The sequence below is a fragment of the Fukomys damarensis genome, unplaced genomic scaffold, assembly GCF_012274545.1.
Source record: "Fukomys damarensis isolate Sample0158 unplaced genomic scaffold, DMR_v1.0_HiC HiC_scaffold_3, whole genome shotgun sequence".
Taxonomy (NCBI): Eukaryota; Metazoa; Chordata; class Mammalia; order Rodentia; family Bathyergidae; genus Fukomys; species Fukomys damarensis.
This window is the reverse complement of record NW_022900915.1, coordinates 41,817,811-41,835,612: the sequence shown is the minus strand read 5'-3', so window position 1 is coordinate 41,835,612 and position 17,802 is coordinate 41,817,811. Positions and strand designations below refer to the sequence as shown.

General features: G+C 36.9%; 1 protein-coding gene across 2 annotated transcripts in view; it reads right to left on the bottom strand.

Annotated features, from left to right (window-relative positions):
• The window catches only part of Edil3 (EGF like repeats and discoidin domains 3), a 287,167-nt gene that overhangs the window by 30,441 nt on the left and 238,924 nt on the right, over window positions 1–17,802 (bottom strand). The gene's annotated exons all lie outside the window — the stretch shown is intronic.

The following is a 17,802-nucleotide window of genomic DNA, read 5'->3' as shown; positions in this document are numbered from 1 at the left end:
TGCCATGTAAGTACATGATCCCAACAATGAATGTAACTGTACTGTATCCCTAAAATGTACCAATAAACTCAATAAAATAAAAAAAAATAAAGTAAAAAAAAAGAATAATTATAAAGGAGAAAAAAAAATCAAACTTGCTAAACTCATATCTTCCTGGTTATTTCTACAAATATTTTGAAGCAGAGGACTGCATGTGTTTTTCGCATACAATTAACTTTGCCACTGGGAAAACGTAGTCTAAGATTCCTTTAACAACTATTTGGGCCATTTTTAAAGTAAAACGGTGTTCACTTGAGTCCAACACACTTTATGTTAAACTGACTCATCTAGCTGGGTAGCTTTGGTGTAAGTGAAATGTGTCAGGATTGGCAGGACTGGCTTTGAGATTGATTATCATCTCCCAGAGTTTATGCTTATAATTCAATTTACTGACATCGCCGATCAATTAAATAACAATAAAAGTAAATGTTTCTATGAATTTTAATCAAGTCAAGAATACATAATTGAGTAACGGTAATGGCTGGCAGCTTTTCAGAAAGCTAGGGTCTCTAAAAAGCTTGAGGATAAAGTCAAGTGTTCTCCAAGATGAAGGAGGATTAAAAGTATGCATTTGTGACTTGTGAGATCTGTTTTCATAAGGTATTCTTTTTTTGTTTTTTTTTGCAGCACATGGACTTTAAGGCCATGAGATCAGTGGGAATTCAGGAAGTAATAAAACCATCAAAAAGTAATTAATGGGGCTGGGGATTTAGCTCAATGGTTCCACCGCCTGCCTCGCATGTGCAAGGACCTGAGTTTGATCCCTGGTACAAAAAAAAAAAAAAAAAAAAAAAAAAAAAGTAACGACTGCACACAAGACAGGAAGAACATCTATTTAGAATAGATCAATAATTTACCTCCTATTTTTCTAATTCACTCTTGCATCTTACATATTAAAATTCTAATTTAGGAAATAAATTCAAGAAACTTTGTTTTCCAAGCAGACAACTCTTGTAAGAAATTTACATTTGGCTTTGTTTTCTTTGATCTATAGCTTCCGCTTACCTCCTATAATAGTCCCCTACTTCCACCCACTTCCTGTGACTAAGAGAAGGGCACATCCTTGATCTTATCATCTTTTACTGTCATGATCCCATGTGTGACCTTGATGCTTTCTACCCTGTGCCCTTTTGTTTCTATTTCAGGTCCCGCATCCTGTGAGATGTGAGATAGACACAAACAGACATCATGGGCCAGAAACAGGCTGTGGATGAATTCAGAGCCACAGACAGTGAACGGAAAGGCCACATTTAGTGACACAGATGCCCATCGTTAAAGACATGGGGAAAAGCTTCTAATGGGTCAAAGACTGCAAATGTATATTGTTTTAATTCACATGGACTTTTTGCTCACTTTTGGGAATGCGTGTGAAAGACATTAAGCTCCAATTGGACAATGAACTAGGGTAGAGGGTTACTGTTAATGCATATGAAAATATTTCAGAAACTGTCATTCTGATGTTCTAAATATATCATCTAAAATATCTTGTGCATTGAACAATAGTAAAGGATCACAAAAATATGTATCCTAAGCAGGAAATGGTGAATTATGTTGTTCTATATTTTTGTGTGTGTGTGTGTGCGTGTGTGAGTCCCTTTTCAGCCCTTTCAATGAGCACCCAAAGTAAGCTGTCATCTCCAGTCCGAACATAATGGAACAGAGACCCAGAGAAGTAACATCCACGGTGCTGTCCAGAGATAAACAGTGAACAGAAGACGGTGCCAGATTCTAACCTCCTGTGTCTCTGATTCAAAGATCGCGTAATAAATCACATTTTCATCCAGTGCTTTTTTCCCCCCGTCTGACCAGATTACATCAGAACTTTCTGAAGAGTCATCACACTCATCGAGCTGACAGGAAGTCTAAGACAAACAAAGCCAGCCTGGATTTACAATACTGGAAAAGCCCTGGGTGTTATATCAAATTTCCTCTGTTCTTCAGCTGTCCAGGAGTAAAAATATGGATCACTTTTGTTCTCCTAAATCCAAATCTAATTGCTCAGAGACACTCGGGCAAAGCTGCCATTCTTCAAAGTGTTCTTCACATTGCCGACCTTCAAAAAGTGGCAGAAAGCAAAAGAGAAATAAATCTTTGCTACGGAACTCTGAATCACTGTGTGGCCATCCTAGGCTGCTAACACAGAGGAAGGCTCAGGAGCCTCAGGGGGACAGGGATGCCCCCAGGCTCTCTTCACCTCAGCTCAGGTGGTGCAGAGTGGGTTCCTGGAACCTCCCGCTCCATGTAGTTCGTAGGTCAGTGGTGTCTCTTGCCAGTCAGGGATGTTATCTCTTAGATTGCGCTCTTGCTTTTTTTTTTTTTCTCTCTCTCTCATTGAGTTTATTGGTACGTTTTAGGGATAGAGTACAGTTACATTCATTACTGGGATCTTGTGCCTTTACATGACAGGTCTTGGTTCTCATTTTTTCCCTTGTCCCTACCCTCCCTTCACCCCCTCCTCCCCTCCCCATTTACAAACATTTTATTTCCATTTTTTTTCATTTTCTCCTTTCCCTATCCTTCCCCTACCCTCTTGATTCTTTTCTCCCACTGTCTACTCCTCTTTTCTAGCCATTTTTAAAAAATCTAGAATTGTTTTTCTTTCTTGTTCCACTGAAACCAGCTTCTCCACTTAGGCAGGAATCTGTTTCAAGTCGGAGTTTTGTCCTAAATTTTGCTACATTCAACTTTGAGCACTGACTCTAAACAAAGCTCCTTTCAATACAAAACTAATACCTTGCGTGGAACATGAAGTTGCTGAAACGGGGCTGCGCAGATCTCATCCCGGGGCGCAGCGTGCATGATGACTGTCGGGAAGCCCATCGCTCTGGCCCTGATATTTGTCCAGGGCGTCCAGCCACCATGCCTTCTCATAGATATCCACGGCTAAACTTGAACTGCAAGTATTCTACGCTACATATCTTCTGCTGCTATTTCAGTTCCTCATTTCCCAAAGTTGGGCTCCAATAGAACGTGCTGGGTCAGGGGTAGATGTATGGCTCAGTGTCTTGCACTTCGAGTCTTAAGCTGCATGAAACCTCACAGCTACCACCGCCTCAATGAATTTTACTGAACGGAGCTGGAGCTACTTCCTAAGTATGCTCCACAGACCTGAAGCAAACCCAGGGCAAGAAGGCCACGATAAATCATAACAGAAGATCCTACCTTCTTTTATCCAGGTGTGTGTGTGTGTGTGTGTGTGTGTGGGTGTGTGTGTGTGTGGGTGTGTGTGTGTGTGTGGGTGTGTGTGTGTGTGTGAAAACATCCCTGGTAGAGCAGAGTACCACAGTTGTATTAACAAATTTGTACTGGCAAAGGCATCTAGTTAAAGGTTCCCTCCCATCTTCCAGACAGCCTACTTTCATGGGCCGCATGGCTCAGGTTCCTGAACTGGCTCTACATCCTCGGACAAGCTACTTACTCCCTCTAGATCTCAATTTCCCCTTCTGAAAAATGAGAATACTAATCTTTGTAGCATTTTACTGTGATAACATGAAATTGTTTATTAAATGTGTACAAAAGTCTATTTAACACAGTAAGTGGTGTTCAAGAAGACCTTGATAAGATAAAACAAGTAACAGGGAGGAAGGCCTAAGAGTCTGAGAGAACCTTGTTAGAAGAATATAGGAAGAGGGAAAAATCCGCTGGAACATTGTTTCAGAGGAAACTTCTGGATTTTACTGTATCTTGATCTTATTCTCAGGATGCATACCAAGATAGTCGTGTCATTTTTACTCAAATTAGAGAAAATATGAGCCAACTGAAATGCTCATTTGAGTAAAATGGCTAACAAAAACAAGATTGACCGTTATATTTTGCATTCTTATCTAAATATTGATCTGCACGACATATTGTTCCAAAACAATAAAAAAGACTGAGTTAAATTGCAGATTCTGCTGAGTGATTTATTTCACTCTGATAAGAATGAAAACAAGAGGGAGAAATATTTACAGAGAGAGTAGCAAAAAACACAAAACACTGCAGCATGGTCAGTTAGGGATATAATTTTTGGTTGTAAAACAGTCTGTTTTAGCAACGTATAAATATTTTTAGAGCATGTCCAAGGCAGAAAAGTGGTATAGCACATCTGCCTCCCACCCGGACAGAGGCTTTCTGGAAAAGACAGGGCAGTCTGGAAAAGTGTCTTGATCTTCACGGAGACGTTCTGGGATGGAGGACGAGGATGAAAGCAAGTCTGAGAAGTAGTTTTGTCAGAGTGAACGATGCTACCATCACAGAAAGGTGCCACACTCCTAAAGCGCCATCGCATGGAAAATGCTCTATTTTTTGCCTTTTTACTATTTAGTTTATATATTCTATTAGTTATGTAAGAATGCAGTTTATGTATTTATACAATTTGTAATAATAAACTATATATATGTATTATTTAGATTACATATTTTACAACTTTCTGAAGCTTTGTAACATTAATCCATTAAACCGAAGCTAGTGTAATTGTCTACTGTCAGCACGACTGGTGTCTCCTGGGCATTGACCCCCACACCCTTCTGTGAATATTAGAATCTATAGATGTTAAAATGCACCATATAAAATAAAATCTGCATATAACCTATGTATATATCTTCGCATATATTTTGAATCAACACTAGGTTACTTATAAAACCTATGCAATCTAAGTGCCACGCAAGGCCTGGGATTTAGCTCAGTGGTTTTGGCATCTGCCTCACAAGTGCAAGGTCCCAAGTTCGATTCCCAGTATCAAAAAAAAAAAAAAAGTAAATGTCTTAAGTGGTGTGCAAATAGAAATTCTACAGTATCATTTAGACAATAATGATCGAAAGTCTGTTTTTTTCCCCAGCACAGAAAAACATTTTGCCTAAATATTATCAATCCTCAATAGCTTGGATCCGTGAATGTACCACTCACAGACACAGCTGGGTAACTGGGGTTAGAAATTGAGTTATAGGGAAAATATTTAGAGAACATTTTGTTTCCAATATCTTTTTACCTTCACATTACAAGAAAGAACTGACTATGACATCATTTAAGGCACAAAACTAACTTTACTTGTCTTCTGAGCAATATTGGTCATCACACGTTAGCGCCAGTTGTAGTCCATCCTCGCAGGCCCACCTCAAGGGTGAACAGCTAATGATCAGATCCTGTTTACTCTCTGCATCTGGTTTGGTCTCCAGGGTCAGAGGCTCAGAATCCTTAGACTACGATGGCCACCAAAGCGCTCACTCTTACTCTTACTTTACTCAACAGCTTTTGAACCTCCAGCCAGGTTTTTAAACACTTAAAATAGTAGTTAATTTTCCCTATCATATTTTGAAATATGAAAATGAAACAAGACTAAATGATACCACAAAATAACCTTTCCAAGAACAGGGGATTTTCTGCTCTGTTGTTGCTTTACTATGTGCATTTGACAGGTGAAGCAGCACACGGCGCGGTAGCCATGCTTTCCTGAGCTCTGTCCGGCGAGCGTTCAGGAGCAGGCTCTGTAGATCACCCCAACACTGCTGGGGTCCCAAGTACCCAGGTATCACCTGCTCTGAATTCGAAATTGCCGTGCAATCTCCTGCAACGGCAACACACACAGAGCTTTATTTCAACCTGAATTGTGTTGATGACTGTTGTCACTTCATGGCTGATTTTGCAAGGACTTATGTAGACTCAGCTACATTATTTTACAGAGAACAGGAGATAGCATGGTAACCATGAGCATTTTATATTTAACAGCTTTTATTCTGATAATCGTTTCAATATGAATATAATCACTTTATGTAGAAAAAACGAAATACAGAGATTAGAAAACTGCCTCAACAGCAGATAAAATCAGTGTTTGTCTTCCTTATTCATGTATGTTTTGTAGACAAAATTGTTGCTCTTAGCATTTGAAAAATATTGAATATCAAATGTTTGCTTATACATTTCATTCATATTTGTAGGCACATAGTTTATTCTTTCTTCCTTAACATTTAGCTCATAATTTTCTATGCAATTAAATGATTATTAAAACTTATTTTGTTCTAAGAGATCATTTTAAATATTTACCATGCCCATTCACTTGTACATTAAAAACAATCATTCACCACCCTCTTCAATTTTTCCTTAAAAATTAATACTTTCATAAACGTTTAATTCTCATTCTGCCAGATTTCCAGAAGATAGGCTAAAAGGACTAAGGTTACTTGATCAAAGAAACATAAAAATAGGATTTTTAAACAAAAACTATTTGGAGGTAAAAGATATAAGGAATGCATTAAAATTAGCTATAATTCTATGTAAAGTTAACGTCTGTTAACTTTCTTATGTTATAATTTTCAAAGATTTCCTATTCTCATGCATCTTCATACAGTTACCTCATAGGGTATATCCAGCTTTGACATTTTATATGTTTCTGTTCTTAAATATTTTACAAATAATAATAACAATAATAAATAATAATATAATAATTTACAATGGCTATACACCATTTACTATTTTGGGTGCATTAGATATGGAAACTATTTTATTTATTTTGATTCTTTTATCTTCTTTACAAATGGCAATATGAAACTAGGGCATGCGAAGGGAAGGGAACGATGGGGGACAAAATAATTAAAATCTGTTATGTGCATGTACGAATCTGCCAAAATGAGATTCACTAATCTGCACAGCAATACGCACTGTAAAAATGCGGGGAAAATAGACTAAACTCCATTTCCCTATCTGCTCACTGGTGCAACTGTTTTTCTATGGGCATAATCTTTCATTTGAAATGCATTTATGCATTATTTTATAATTTCCTTTAGAGTTTCCTTTGAGGGGGTACCGGAGTTCAAACTCCCCTATAATCTGAGTTTCTCTATTTGTCCTCAATATTATAAATTTTATTTTTAGTTATGTAATTTCCACTTTTCAGATGTCTTTGAAGTACACTGCCACAGCACCTCTCTCCTTCTCTCAGCATCCATCTTCCCTGCTGATATCTTTTTAATGAAAACTATCTTTACGTTTCTTCTAGTAACCAACTCATTCTGTAGAAAAATGTCCATTTTCAGTTTTTCTTCATCACCTTAGAATAATGCTCACTGTTCTGTTGTGCTGAATATTGGACTTATAGGTCCCATGTTTTCTTATTTCATTCGCCTTATTAAATTGAAAAGAGAGAAAGTCCTTGTGCCTTTGACACATTGGTCATTCGGGGTCCTCTTCCCCCCTCTGTGCATCAAGTCCCTGGCAGCAATTTTCTTTCAGACTTCAATGCTGCCTCTGGACAAGCAGATATTTACGAAGTACTCCTGAAGCTGGTCTGAATTGTGTGTTTATCCTACTCTTGTTAATTTCCTCGAAATACAGGAAGGATAATTTACTTTTTTGATAACACAAAATTTGATGCATTCTATTATTTTTCATTTGATGTAAATTTGGCTTGAATAACCAACCACCCATTGTTTACTTCTCTATTATATAATTTTCTTTCATGTTATAGTCTGTCTTTCCTCTGAAGATGTAAAATCACAGGAATAGATGACTTAGTTCCCATTGTCCACCTAGCATACACCGGTCATTTCAATGTGTACATATTGGATGAACAGTTTCATACTTTAATATTCCATGAGTTCCTGTGTCTAATAATCTTCTAGTTACTTTGGCCAGATCTGTATTACTGGGGTTGTATTCTCTTTGTCAGTGGAGGAGATGGGGGAATGAGAAGCCAGAGCGTCGTCTTGGCATGGCCCTTCTGGTTGTAGTGAAGTGACCACTGGGCTTTGAGCCTGCTCAGCTCTGAGTCTGGTCCACGGCTTTTCTGATCGAGATGTTCAGATTCCCACACTGTAGTTACAGGAATTTCTGCCCAGGCCGTGGACAACCACCAATAGCACCCCAGTGCATGAATATTTGCGGGCCTACTTTGGGGTTTGGAAGGGAGTCAAAGGATGCAGAAATAATCACAACCTAGAAGTCAAATGAGTGGAGAGGATGCAAGAAATCTACTCTGAAGCTCTGCATAGGAACACCCAAAATCAACTCTCCAGAGGAAGCTTCAAAGGTCTTCCTTGGGAAAACATTCTTTAAAAGTCACCCGAGCTCTCTCCATGGGTAAAAGTGGTTCTAAATGAAAGTCTATTTATCTTCTCATTACATTTCAAAGAAGTTTAAAAGATACAGTCAGCCCATTATAATTATATATTATACTAAATAATAAAATTATAATTTATAAAATAATATCGGGATCAAATTGAATGCCCTTGCACTAATTCATTTTAATCATGCTGGAGTAAGGGCAAATAGATTGATTTTCTATTCTCTTCATAATGAACAGTTCTTTGCAATATTATAGAAAATTTTATTTTTAAGTGGTTTTGCAAATGATCTTTAAATAATGATATTTATAAGGAACTAAAATTGACCTCAAGTAAAGAGTTTAGGTATTATCCAACCTCTCTAAGACTTCTACTAGAAAAAAATACAATATACCTAAATAAAAGTGCAAAACTTTGAAAACTCCTGGGGTGAACAATCCAATTTTTCTTATTACATCATTGAAAGTGACATTTTGCAGAGTACATGAAAAAAATCAGATCATCCTGGAAGCATCGAATTAACATAGCTTCGATATTGGCCTTTCAAGCCTGATTTGGAACGGGCTGGGAACTTTGACTTCTCCATGAATAGCAATTGAGGGAGGTGCCTAATTGAATTAGTCTATAATTTATAGGGTCATTATTAGTTGGTTAATGGACATTTATTACAAGCCTTTGATCAAAGAGCATGATGACATTCAACAGATTATTTAGACACTTTAATTCCAGCAGTGCCAGAGCACAAAGTAGAAAACAAAGAGCAGTATCAGTAATTGATTTGTATGTGAGGCAGAAAACAGTGACAGTACTCTCAAGTACGTGTGCAGAAGTTAGTTTTTTTTGGCAGCACATAGGGAGTGCTGTGTAGGTGTAGGTTATGCCAGCATCACTCACACAGGTAGAAATTCACCAAACTGGGGATGAAACTTGTGTCCCCTTCAGGAGGCAGAATTTGGAAGATAGTCTACATTTGAAGAGCTATTGACTATAACTTCAACAATTATTTTGTCAAATCGAATTTTAACAAAGGCCTTGTATTTCTTACCACCATTATAATATCTTAGGGACTCACAGCTTGGAGACTAGCATTTACACACAAACGGGTGTGTCAGTTTGTGCAGCCACATACAACTTTCTCTTCTGCAACAAACAAAGGTGTAAGAATTTTGCAAACAGAATATCTACAACATAATGAATATTGCTATGCAAATCACATCGAGTGTCCCGGAGACTAAGAAGTCCTTACAAGTCAGGGAATTTGACAGAATAATCAATATTTTTCTGTGTGTCCCTCCTCCTGGAGGAGCTATGTTTTGTTCCTAACAAACTCAGCCTTTCCCCCAATTTGCAAATCATCCTCAGAATGCTATACTTCTTTTCATTTCATCAGACCATGCAAGCTGGGGTGCAAATCTTTCTCTCCCTTCACTGGACATGTGCCTGCTTTTAGTGATTGAGTTTTAGACTTTACCAATAGCAACAATGCCTAGAAAGCTGGATGTAATTTTGATTCCCTTGACCCTACCAATGCAAGTGGAAAAAAATCAGACAAAGGTAAATGCTTCATAAAGCTTTAAGAAAATGCAGTGCCAATGTTAAAAGTCAAGAAACAGAAGGGTCAGCAGGCACTGGAGAGAAGAGAGGGAGGCGACCTAGAAAGCAGAGAATGCCCTGTGGATAGCACCATACACACAAGACTTCCCGAAGGATGATCTTTCGTCCAAAAGATAGAGTATACGTGCTTCATGGATAAAAGCAGTGCAGAACATTTCCATTCCAGTGCAATGCTGGTAGCACTGGCAGAACATGTGTATATCAGGGGGACCAGGCTTTGGGCTGTCCAGATCTTCCATGCCTCAATCACCACAAACTGCACGATGAGCTTTGGCCGTAAAGCGGACACAGTGGCACACACCGGAAATCCCAGGACTCTGGGTGGCTGAGACAAGAGTCTCAGACTTTCACACCTAGACTGGGAAACAGCAACTTCACAAGACTTCGTTTCAAAATGTAGAATAATTTAATAATGATGGGCTGGGAATGTGGCTTGGTGTGGGGACTCTGGGTTCAAGCCCCAATACCTCAAAACAGAAAAGGAGCTTTCATTACAGATTTCATCATTGACGCTTCATAAAATCAAATTTTTCCTTATTTAATTTGTTTCAGGTATAAATATCTTTACATTCTTCTACTGTTGACTGTATTTTTTATTCCCAGTGGGAACGAGTAGCACCAATTATGTACTTGAAGCTCTGATCTCATAAAACTTCTTCTCCAGGTCCCAATCTTTATTTTCCATTTTTTCTACTTATTATAGTATCTGAAGTGTTTGGACTCTGAATACACCCTACTGAACATATTGCTATTAATGCTATGTTACTATGTGGACCAGATTCATGTACAGTGAAGCCTACGAAAAACACACTGGTAACAGTGAAATCATTCTGGCTTGAATATAAAGTGCATGATTTCCTTTAAATCTGTTGCGCTTGCAACAGTAAGATGCTTATACATTTCCTCATTGGAGAAATGGCACAGCACTTACAGAATTGTCATATATATGCTTACTTTAGAACTTGCACAATGCCTAATTTCCTGGTAAGTAGCTGCAAATACACTCAAATTTTGAACACTACATTATTTAACTCTAAGACTATACATGGACTATATTTTCTACTCTCATAAAAGAGCTCATAGACTGCAGACTTAAATTAGATATGGAATTAATAAATCTCTTGACATAAACTCATTGTAATAATATATTTATTTTTTCATAGGTAGTAAAGATTTTTTAAAAAAAACTCCCTAAATGCTACCTTATTTCACCTACAACTTTCTTCTAGGTTTAAATAAAGAATGTACTGAGACCCCGTCTTCGTTTGAACATCTCTGACATAACTCACACTGATGTCCTTTTGGAGGCTTCAGGCTCAAAACCTCTGAGATATAAACACCATTTTGAAAAGGAAATTGCAAGGGACATAAACAGAGAATAGAAATTCAATTTCCTTTTATTTGATTGTACAAGTATTTAAGGATTCTGAAATCCAAAGAAAATTTCAATGAAACCCAAACTCCAATTCAAACGACAAAGAAAACTCATGTGAAAATAGTAGGAAAATGACATTATACCATAGCAGACATTATTTTATAATAGAACAGATCAGCAAGTAACCGTAAAACAGAAGACAGAAAGAAAAACTGTTCATTCTCAAGGATAACTCCCAAGATTTGTCTTTTGGTCTTCCAGCTGTTACACCTAAGGAGCTTATTTTGATTGTCTTGTCCCATAATGGAGAAATCTGGTACATTTCACAAACACTACGATGTTTACTAGTTTAGGCCTCCAAACCTAAGCATGGCCACTTTGGTATGTCAAGCTGAACCATGACAGCTCTGCACAAGTGGCACCTCAGAGTTCCCCCAAAGGGAAGAGCGGGCACTCAGACTAGAGGCCACACATACAATTTACTGCTGTTTACAAACTCTGTGTACTGAAAAACACAGTCTTGGGCTTGGATGAATTCTTTCCAACACTCCTGTAGAGTAAACTTTCTTTAAATGGTAATGGAAAATGACATAAACCATCACGTGAACAATGGCTTTAGGGACAAGAACCATCTCGAGTTTTGGGAAGATTAAATGTTAAATTGTGAAGAGTAATTCTGAAATAACACTTGCTTTTGAAAATTATTACATGATAATGAACGGTTATATTTTCCGGATGCAAACACAAATTTAAAGTAATCCTATAAATGATGTCCACACTAAAATATGTTTAACATTTCTACACCGATGCTTTATGATATACTTTTGTGTAGATAAATTTTAGTTAAGAAATTTTTCTTCCATTATTTATTTCCTATCAAACTTTTAAATGGTGAATAGGTGAGCAATTCTATCAAATCGTATGCCTGTGTGAATTGAGATAACAATGAAGATTTCATTAACATAATGAACACCCAACCGACCAGACAACTATGAGTGACTGGAAACTACAGTGAACGTTCACCTTTGAAAAATTTTCCTGCAGTAAAAGTGAATTGCCAAGCAAACCCCTTAAAATACTCATGCTTGCTTCAAACATCATCCTTGCCACTTTCTGAAGCAGCTCTGGAGTCCTCTTTCGAGGGTCTCTAGTGCTGTCCTGGCTGCCTCTGTGTCCTGGATAGATTCAAAACGTTTCCTGGGCACGGCCATTGTGACTTTGGGGAAGAACCGGAAGTCTCAGGACACCAGATCCAGTGAAGAAGGTGGATGAGGACCCAGCTTCACAATTGTATGAGGCTGTCTTTTTTTGGATGGTCCTAGAGGGAAGCATTTACTGTATTTTTCATCTCTTTTGAAAGAGGACTTGCAGAACGGCTTCAGAAAATGGCAAGAAGGATGGAATAAGGGGACATGAAGGCAGGGTGAGTATTGTGAGGGGGATTAAAGGCAGTGTGTTTTTACTGTTTTTTTGCTTTGGTTTTTTTTTGAGACAGGATTTCACTTTGTGGTCAAGCTGGCCTTAAACTCACTGTTATCCAGATGCCTTCATTTTGCAAGCGCTGCAGGTCTGTACCACCATGCCTGGCCTGTAATAACTGTTTCAAATTTAAATATTCACTATTTGTTGCTCTTCCCTTGCATAATATTGATAGTACTAATGAGAACAACTTTCACCCCATCATATCCCACCCAAACATACCCCTGTTGTTTATTGTTTCTTTTTTTTAGAATACAGTTTTGTCAGGCACAAGTGTACTATTAAATAGTACTAATAAATACCTGTGTTTAGTTTTAAGTTGCTTTAAAAGAATTTAAAAAACATCATATACATATCTTCTGTTACTTGCCTATTCAACTGAATATTTTACTGCTAGGATGCATTCACATGTTTGGTTGTGGTTACAAATTTAATTTATTTTTATCTTTGTAATATTCAAAAAAGTACATATATGTGCACACACCCATATGGGAATATAGTTATCCTCTCTATGTAGTATTTTACTGTTTCCCGTATTAGAGTTTATAAAATTAATGAGATAAACATGTTTGTAATTATTTTAATATAGATATTCAAGTGTCTTTTGGACTATGTACCTAAGAGTATAGGTTTTTTGGTTGGACAGTAGAGAGATATTTAATTTCATTAGATAAAAATGAGCCATTTTCCAAAATGGCTTTGCTAATTTATACTGCCCCATCAAGATATTTAAATCTTGCATACTTAATTTCCTTATTTGGGAATTTATGCTAGTCGATTTCTTAAATTTAAAACATTTTGTGCATTCTCAGAACAAATCACCTTTCAAGGGCAAACATATTTAAGCTCTGATGGATTTGATTTACTAATCCTTCAGTATTAGAAGTGAGATTTCTGGTCACATTCTGTTTTCTAGTCTCACTGCACAGGTTGAGTATTGGGAAATCACAGTTTCAAAAGGTAAACCACCAGGAAAGTTGTCTTCTTTGTGATAAGTTTGGGTAAAACAGAGAGTACTTATTTTTGGAAAGCCGAGAAGTCTGATTTAACGCTTTTAATGAGGATAGGCTTATATGTTTTTTTCCTTTTATTTCCTAGTGTTTTGCTTGAATGTGTAAATTTTCTAACGTTTGAGTACACTTTGATAATTCATTTTCATCACATTTCAAATGTATCGACACAAATCTAGGTAAAAATTTTCTATCCAATCTGTGTTTCTGTACAGAATTTCACAGTATATCTTTTTATATCTTCCCTTCTTTCCTCTCTTCCTTTTTCTCCTTTTAGTTCTTTGCAAAATTTCACTAAATATTTGAATATTTTATTAATTTTTTCCAAAAATTTACTTCGAAAATCAGGATTTAAATATAGATTCCTTAATGAATAACAGACATACAATATTACATTTTCAGCTAACATTAAATCTGGGTAAAACTCTTGAAGATATTTAAGTCAAACAGTTGATACTATGGTCTTATCTTTTTTTGTTTGTTTTGCTTTGTTTTGGTACCAGGGATCGAGCTTGGGACCTTGAGTTTGAGAGGCAGGTGGCGTAACCACTGAGCTAAATTCTCCACCCACCATTATCTTTTATTTCATCACTGTACTGCATATCTTGTCTAAAAATAAGAAAATGAAACAAGCATATAAATTGAATTAAAAGAAACAAAATCATTATTTTAAATATATGAAAGAAAAGGAAAAATTATGAACTTTAGGATGTATAAGATGGTACAATAAGGTTACTAGATAAAAGGTCATTGTGCGTAAGTCTTTAACATTTCTGTTTAGAAAATGTAAACTTAAAAAATAACTTACTATCTGGTGTGAATAATCTGCAATAATACAGATGATCCTAATAAGATTACTGACATTGAGAAATGGGAAGAAAGGAGCTAAAGGTGTAGGGAAGGTGGGACGGGTAGGGGAAGGGTAATAAGGGAAAAGAAAAAAATGTGAGATAATGAAAAGATGGAAACAAAGTGGTTGTAGATGGGGAGGGGAGGAGGGGGTGAAGGGAGGGCAAGAACAAGGGCAAAAAATGAGAACAGAGACTTGTCATGTAGAGGTACAAGATCCCAACAATGAATGTAACTGTACTGTATCCTTAAAATGTACCAATAAATGCAATTAAAGCTGAAAAAAAATAACTTACTATACTAACAAATTTCATGTAGAATAGGTGTACATACATAGATTCAAGTCTGCATGAAGAACAATTTTTAACATTTTTTGATAACTTTTTGGAATACATCAATTAATGAAAAGCTAGAGCATATGTCATATATGTGAAGCTTCAATATCACAGCAAATAATTGCAAATAATAATTAATCATTATCAGCAAGAATGATAATGGACTGGGATAATAATCATTCAATCGTTACAACAAATATAGAATATATTATCAATTTGGGAAACATCTCAAAAATGAAATATTGAACAAATATGAAAACAGGGGTGTAAATGAGGAAGCAAAGTGCAGATGGACATGAACGTTTATCATGCTTAACCTTAGGTGACAGAGACAGCCCCCTGTGGGTACTGAATATGCTCCATTCACTGTGTCACTTTTGTACTAACACTGCTGTTGATGGTCCCAGTCCCCAGTCTCCTGAGAAGTGAAAGGTAGAAGGAAGTTAAATTTGCACTGAAGGAGGCTCTGGGGCCTCAGATTAACCCTTGGAGGGCTGAAAATTCTCATCACTTCTGGTCCTCAGGAAGCCACATACTGTTGGCAGTGACAGTCCTGTGCTGATGCATGACCCAGATGGGCCAGCAGCACAACCTGGCAGTAAGGTGTCAATGTACATTAATGTGGCCTATGGCCAGTAAGACAGGGCATGGGAAAAGGCCGGCTGATAGTATCCTGCCCCTCTCTGCCTGTCACACCAACCAATGGATGAAGGCCCAGTGGGGCCCTTGGGTTCTCTACAGAACTTCTCCGCAGCTGGCTATGTTTTGAGGGCAACTGTAGCCAGTTCAATTGCTTATAAACATCTACTACACTTCCTAACTTCTCATAGTTCCTCATTTTTGTTGACATTAGATTGTATCATTCAAAGTGTTAGATTAGTGGAGGTGGTTTAAAATGGCATGCTTCAGCTGAGACAACTATGTGCAGTATTTTTTATTCTTTAGTATAAAATGCAACGGAATCCAGAGTAGTTACTAAAGAAAATGAAATAAAATACATTCAGATTGAAAAAGTACAGATAAGTTAGGCAGAACTCTGGAAGACATTGACATAGGAAAAGACTTTATGAACAAATCCTCAATAGCACGGGAACTAGCAACTGGGATCTCATCTTATTAAAAAGCTTCTGTACTTCAAAAGAAACCATCAACAGAACTAAGAGACAATCTACAATGTGGGAAAAAATTTTTACCAGCTGTTCCTCAGACAAAGGACTATTATCAAGAATATATAAAGAACTCAAAACAACCAGCCCCCCCAAATATAAAGACCCAGTTCAAAAATGGGCATCCGAAATGAACAGACATTTCTCAGACAAAGAAGTAAAAGCAGCAAGAAAATATATGAAAAAATGTTCCACATCACTGATCATTCAAGAGATGTAGATGAAAACAACACTGAGATTTCACCTCACCCCACAAAGAATGGCTGCTATCAAGAAATCACACAATAACAAATGTTGGCGGGGTTGTGGGGAGAAAGGAACCCTTCTCCATTGTTGGTGGGAGTGCAGACTGGTACAACCACTATGGAAACCAATATGGAGATACCTCAAAGAGCTTGGACTGGAGGCCCCATTTGACCCAGCCATCCCTCTGCTGGGTATCTTTCCAAAAGAACTAAAAGAATCATATCACAGAGACATATGCACACCCATGTTTATAGCGGCACAGTTTGTAATAGCTAAATCTTGGAAACAGCCCATGTGCCCATCAGTTGGAAACTGGATAAAGAAGATGTGGTTTTTCTATAAAATGGAATATTACTCAGCCATAAAGAATGAGAAAATAGATTCATTCACAGGAAAATGGATACATATTGAAGATATACTCCTAAGTGAGATAAATAAGTCACACATGTGTAAATACCGAATAGTTTCTCTGGTGTGAATAATCTACAATAATACATAAGACCCTAATAAGATTACTGACATTTAGAAATGGGAAGAAAAGAGCTAAAGGTGTAGGGAAGGTGAGATGGGTAGGGGAAGCGTAAAAAGGGAAAAGAAAAAAATGTGAGATAATGAAAAGATGGAAATAAAGTGTTTGTAGATGGGGAGGGGAGGAGGGGTAAAGGGAGGACAGGGTCAAGGGGAAAAAATGAGAATCAAGACTTGTCACGTAGAGGTACAAGATCCCAACAATGAATGTAACTGTACTGTATCCCTAAAATGTACCAATAAACTTAATTAAAACTGAAAAAAAAAGAAAAAGTACTGAAACTAACTCTATTTGCAGTGATATGATCTTGCATATAGAAAACCCCAAAGAATTTTCTAAAAAATTATTAGAATTTTCTGAAGTTACTGATAAACAAATTCAGCAAGGTTGCAGGATACAAGATCCCTATGTAAAGATAAACTCTATTATGTTTTTCCCCCAGTACCAGGTATTGAACCCAGAGCTTTCACACTGAGCTACATCCTTAGCTTTATTTATTTGGGTAGGGTCTCACTACTCCCCTAAATTCCCTATCCTCCTGCCTCAGACCCACAAATCAACTGTATTCCTATACCCTCCTGATAACCAATCCAAAATCAAAATTAAGGAAATAATTACATGAAGAAATATAATAAACAAAGAAAATAACATATAGCTGCATACGAAAGAATAAAATATTAGAAATAAATTTAACAAAGGAAGCATAAAACATGTATGTTAAAAATGTAAAAATATTGTGGAAAGAAATGAAAGAAGAAAAATTTAAGGAATAGGCGTCTCATACCTATAGACTGGAAGACTTAATAATGTGAAGCGGTACACTCTACAAGTAGATGTATAAATTGAGCACAATTTTTATCAAAAGCCTGGCTGGCTCCTTAGCAGAAACTAGCACGTTGCTTTGGAAACTCATATGGAAAATGAGTGGACTCATGATAGCTGAAATAATCTTGAAAAAGTAAAAAAGTGGGAAAATTCACTCCTTGATTTCAAAACTTGTCAATTATGTTCAAGTGGGAAAACACACAGCATCGCACATAATTCTGCGTATGCAGATGTGTATATATGTGTGTGTGTTTTCCATATGTACATACATACCTATATATATATATATATATATATATATA